The sequence below is a fragment of the Hakea prostrata genome, chromosome 2 (genome assembly GCF_041222555.1).
Source record: "Hakea prostrata isolate BN-2017 chromosome 2, UWA_Hpros_2, whole genome shotgun sequence".
NCBI lineage: Eukaryota > Viridiplantae > Streptophyta > Magnoliopsida > Proteales > Proteaceae > Hakea > Hakea prostrata.
Genome location: NC_142601.1, coordinates 61,854,736 through 61,860,990, shown reverse-complemented (window position 1 = coordinate 61,860,990; position 6,255 = coordinate 61,854,736). Strand labels below are relative to the sequence as shown.

Genomic DNA, 6,255 nt, shown 5'->3' with positions numbered 1-6,255 from the left:
CCTTCCACTCAATTCTGCATCAAATGATTATTCACATGCATCCAACCATATAATTCAGTAAGAACAAAATTTGATACTTGCCCCAGTTACCATCAATACAATCATCAATCTTCAGGCAGTAGTCACATTACATCTCTCTGAGGAAAAAAAGGGGGTTGGGGGTTGGAAGTAGGGGATAAGATGAAGTTCAACCTCAAACTGTTTCAAAGTTCTACCTGTTGAAGTGTGAATACATGATTTTCCTCCAACAGAGGATTCAGAGAAGGGGCAGGAACCAAGCAAAGAACACAAACCACTCAAAGATCAAATAAAATCTGAAGTACACTCTCCCCACAGTTGATTACCAAAGAAAAAAAGTTCTTTTTTTCTGCGAGAGAACCATTGAACACAACTAGGGACTGACAGTTCATATGGCAAGTCAGGATTTTGGGTAGGTAACATGTGAGCAGGAAGACGGGAATCAGAGTCTATCTTCTTCTTCTTCTTTCTTTTCTTTTTCTTTTTCTTTTCTTTTCTTTTTTTTTTTTTTTTTTTTTTTTTTTTTTTGGGGGGGGGGGGATCTATGCATGGGGATTGGAGTTGGGAAGGCATGCTTTAAATTGCAAAAGGTTTACCTACTTAAAAAATTAAACAAGAAAAGACGTGAAAATAAAAGTTCAACAATTCAACTTATGCACCTCTAGTTAATTCTTGGTTGACTGGTTAAAAAGGCAAGAGATCACACTGACATAATTTAACATGTTTCATTCAATTTAAACAATAGAACCACCTATTGTCTCACAAAATATACATTTGAACATGAGCCAGCAGAAAATGATCTGCAGCAACAAACCCTCCACTCTCACAACATTAGTATACAACAATGCACATCAAGGGAAACTTTGGAAGAAAATACATATCATCACAGGGTCATGGAGTCAGCAACACTACATTTGCTTTCTAATAATGCTAGTCGTCTCTTTGCAACCTTGGACCTGTAACACCAGACTTCAAAAGCTTCAGTTAAATCTGGGTACTGAATTTGTTCAGTTCCTAGCCAGTCAGTTAGAATCTCTGCCTGGTCCCCAGATGGCAAAGTGAGCACAATGGAGACAAATGCTGATTCTAAACTTTGCCATAGCTCACCATCAATATTAAACGGTGGCATGTCATCACCCTTCTTTGTGGCACAATCAATCAAAGGCTTCGTCCTCCTCACAAAAGGAAGCCACAGTTTTACCATGTGAAGCCTCTTTGACGTTGGAAGTATCACAGTACCATATCCAATTGCCTCTAAAACCTTTGCTACCACCTCAACAACCTTCAATTTAGTCTCAAGCATGTCAGCATCTGAACTTGCATACTCTACAACCTTCACTATCTTCTTGGATGCCTCCACCCAACTACGTACAAATTGTTTCATAGTTTCCAATTTGACCAAAATCTGACTAGCCCATGACAAATCTGATAAATATGATAGCAGCATTTGTATCTTTCCTGCCTCAAGAATACGTTCTTCACACTCATGCAAAATTGAATCCAGGAGACCATAAAATCTGGTAAGTAACCTGCAAATGCATTCTGTTACCAGAGATTTTATCTCATCGTCAGCAGTCACCAGAGGAGCATCATCATCCTCAGTGATCATGTACTCAAACTGCTCTTGGAGCAAAAGTTTGAAGAACTCTTTTTATTCCTCCCTGATTCTTTGAAGTTAGTGTTGCAAAAGCGAGAAAGAAATTTTTCAAAAACTCGACCTTGATCAAAAATGCACTCTTGCCTTACCTCTTGGAGAACTATGCTCGAGCCGTGAAATGCGAAGAATTGAGGAAGGCCCCGAGAAGGAGAATGTGCAGCCGCGAGGCAGCAACATTAATCCAGACCTTTTGGATTTGATGATACCATCTTTCCAATGAAATCGTTTTGTGAGGCTTGCACCGTTCCAACTCAACCTATCAGCCGGGTGTTGGGCCAGAGTCGAAGATGCTGCTCATGAAGGCGATGCTTGGAACTAAGTGAGACCCGACCGGCAGGGAGTGTTCGGACCTTCTCTGACTAGGACATTGTACACCCGCTGTGCATGAGAAGAGCCCTCCGGTTAACGTACCTCTGTTGGTCAGAAGGATAATGCTCTTCTTTTGCAAACAGCAAACCATTATACGACCTCCCTAAAAATCTGTTCAACCGGTGCTCGTGTTGAAGAGTGTCCCCATTTCTGCCCGCCTGACGGCAGTCTTCATGATATCCCCAGATTGCTTACAAAGAGCATGTCACCATATTGTTCATACCAGGTACATTGTTAGTAAAACTTCTTCTACTAGCATTTGTATTGTTTAAAATCGGTGCATCTCATTCATTCATTTCATTGACTTTTCTTGTGAAGATAACCTAACATCCCAAATGTTTGATCTAGTTATTTATCAATTTGTAGCCCTTTTGTTGGGTCCGGTGTTAAACTAGATAAAGTGTTAGAGGAAATGTCTGTTTGTGTTTATAGTTTTGAGCTGAATGCAAGGTTGGGTATTTATTAGATATGGGTGGAGGACGTGATCTTGGAATTGGTTAGTTGACATCCTACCACGGCGTCATCTTGTGCTCTTCAAAGAAGATCCAGTTCCGTTAGATGGAATTTTATTTTGGGTTCCAAGGAAGGAAGGGAAGAGGTGAAGCAGAAGACTTTGACCACTCTTAATGGGAGTCCACTCCACCTGTGGAAGAAGTGTTTCATCTAGAAAGCAGGGTTAAGGAAAAGAAGAGACCTGAAAATGTCGGAGTGTAGTTTATAGCATAAGCCGATGTGTTTCCAGGGATTTATCGGACTACCCCGATCGAGAGGTTGATTTTCCATAGACTTAACTCCTGGAGGCGTCTCCGGTGTCTAAGTCCTTACAAAGGGGATGGGCAAGCCCTACAGGAGCTGAGGAGTTGCAAGCTCGACTGAATGAACCTCAAAGATAGAGGTTTTGGAGCAAAGTGTCTCACTCGGGGAGCTCACAGTCTAGTTCATTAAGAAGAAAGATGGTAAAGTATCAACCTATACATTGACTAGAGAGATTGAACAAATTCTTGATCAAGAGTCAGATTCACCTTACCTCGGATTGATATTATATTTGACGGGTTAGAAGGGGCATCACTTTTCTCCCAAACCTACTCATCAATGGAGCTTATCTATAACTCAACATATGACTTACCTAACATAGAAAATGCCTTCAGATCCTGTCGAGCTAAGCTTTAAGTCCATCAGCTAGAGTCTTCTACATCAAGGTGCGGTTTCATTTCTAAATTCCAAAACCTTCCAAATATAACATTTCATCATCAACTTCCATGGGTTATGGGTCAAACTTACCATGTCTTCCACTAAGATAGCAATAGTTGACTTCTTCCTCCACTTCCTGGTCTTGAGACCTACAAACAGGGGTTCCCCAAGTCAAGATTAGGGTTGGATTTCACAAAAGTAGGTTGGGGTGGGAAGCTGATTAACTAGCTAGGTCTACCCTCCTACAAATTTTGAGGCGGTCAAATTTAGGGGTTAAACATATTTTATTTTCTCTAACTTGATAAATGCATTGTTTATGTAAGAGGGAGGCTAAGAACATGGGAGAGAAGAAAAAAGGATTAAGTGATTTTGAAGCTTCTTCTTCTCCTTTGGTGGTGACAAATTACGTAGATATGGAGGAAATCTTTTAATAAGGTAAAGGAGACTTGAGAACCCATTCACCAACCTCTTTTGATCCATTTATGATGAGATCTTTGCATTGTTGTTGGTGGTTATTCATTGTTGAGAAACATTAGATGCTTATTGTTGCCCACGGATTAATGTTTCCTAACCGTATAGATTGGTTAGTGCAATTCCTTGATTGCATTTGGTACCGATTAGAACCTCTCCGAGATGCCTATAGGTGGACAGGAAGGGCCCCAAATGTTCAATTACTAGCGGGTAATCTAATAAAAGATGTTGTACAAAAAGGGAGTGAATTCAAAAAGAACTCAGGAAACAGAGGCAAGTTAATCCACAACAACGTAAATAACATGATTAGGAACATAGCATGATGCAATGTGATATGAAACAAACAATGAATGTATAAATCTAACTCTTAGTATCTTTGGTCTGTATTGGAGACATGCTTTAAGTCATAGAACCAGACTCTTTAGGAGGGGTCTCAATCTCACAACTCGTTTGGTAGTGGGTCCGGCATCCTGGACAATTCATGGTGGGGTATAAGTCACCAATCTCTCACATCACCATTGGTCTAAGTATTGGCTCCATCAAAGTAAAACCTAGCCAAATGCAAGTCATCTACTTAGTCATATCAGCTCAGATCGGATATGTCCATTCCTCACCTCTAGCAATCCCTACACGGTATCCTTCACACTAAGAGTGACATAGTCACCGACTACGGACTCATCAACCTTGCGGTCATCCACAAATAATAGACGGGGGGCGTCTTGAGCGCCATGAGCCAAAGTCTACTATTTACAACCTACCAATAAATAGCCCCCATAATGTGGTTCATGTCCTCTCACGGGTTTGGTTACTAGTCTTGAGCGCTTACGAATCCCCATTGCTACCAGATCGTTCTGTCAATACCCTTTGAATTGAGTGGATATAATAGGGGTATTTCAAGCCAAACACTACTAGACAAGCCTAGGTATGACAATCAATAATTGGGAAAGTGTCAAAGGGCACCATTGGAAACATCCCATACTATTCCCAATGATGTCCAAGGATTGAAATGTCGAAATGACACTTCCCAATCCCAAATCATACCTAATTAATCACATTCTCAAATCAGTCATACCATATACAACAGATATCTCATCATATAGAAAGATACACATAAACATGATCAATGGCATATGTAAGCGATAAGAATAAGTAGTCATAAATAAAAGAATACATAACATGATACTACTTGTAGTTAAAGTACTTGCATTAGTAATAGAATAATAAAAAATACATTTATGGTAGTGAATCTAAGGAGAATCCCAAAATAGAAAGTAAGATTCATGCAATCAATGTAATTATGGAAATAATTGTCCTTACCTTAAGTAGCTTTGATGAATATCCAAGATCAAAGAAAGTGGTTCCAAACTTAGCAAATAAACCCAAAATAATCATAGATACATCATTAGGTAGGAGGCCTAAAAGATCGAAGAGCAAGCGAATCAAATGGAGCGAAAAGCAGAGCTACTATCTTGCGTGGTCAATTAGGTGGTACCTTGGTCCAATCGACCAAGCAATCGACCACACAGGCAAGTCTGAAGCAAAAATGTATTTTTATCAAACTCAGTCTACAAGATCGAAACTCCACGAAACTTGGAGGAAAACCTCTAGAACCGTAATCTAACACTAAAATAGTATAGATTAGCCACTAACAATGATCGAAAATACTAGCCTACTAATTTGGAATCATGACTTTTTCTAATTTGGCAAATCCTTAGTTTTCCAGGTGTAAACATGCTATGAATCCAAAGGAGAAACTAAAGATGATCAGATCTCATTCTAGTAGATGATAAGCAAGAGATCATACATGAAAACATCATGCAAAACAGATCTATCATGCTTAAGTAATCGAAGATCTAGAGAATGATCAGGTTTCATGAAAATTTCACAAGGATCACAAGAAGATCAATGTGAATGTCATAAAACTATACGAATGAAAGAGCTTGTAGAAGAGATGAGATCAGTAGAGTAGATCAATACAACATACGCGATTACCAACCTTTGATTGAAGAATGGAGATGAGAAGCTTGAAGTCTTGCAATGTTCTTCACAAAGCTCCAAAGAGAGGCTTTGAGAAGTCTTCACGATCGTGTTGCTAACTCAATCAAAAATTAAATCCTATACTAATCTAGCAAGGAGAAAGTACGGTGGTCGAACTATGGGGGACAAAAAAGAGCTAGAGTTACTAACCGTTGATTTAACAAAACTAAATTTAAACTAAATCTATTAATTAAATACAAAAAAACTTAAACTATGAATATGTGAAGATCTTTAGGATTTGAATCCCCAATGCTTTTCCCTAGCCGATAAAACTCTATAAAGCAAAGTAAATTAAGGATGATCTTCGTAGATATGCCATATTTGCATAGAACTGTAAATCCTTCACGGAAGCTTGGCATGCTTGATTAGACGAGTTATAAAACACCTTTGGCCAAACTCAAACGGGATCGAACTAGAAGTGTAGAACAATCAACCAGCCGACCTAAGCATGGTTCATCTACATCCCAGAAAAACCACTGTTTACTCGGTATCACAAAGTTCATGAAAAAAAT

General features: G+C 39.2%; 1 pseudogene; it reads right to left on the bottom strand.

Annotated features, from left to right (window-relative positions):
• Positions 1–559: 559 nt before the first annotated feature.
• Positions 560–2,135, bottom strand: LOC149025450 (BTB/POZ domain-containing protein At3g05675 pseudogene; annotated as a pseudogene).
• Between the last annotated feature and the right edge of the window lie 4,120 nt (positions 2,136–6,255).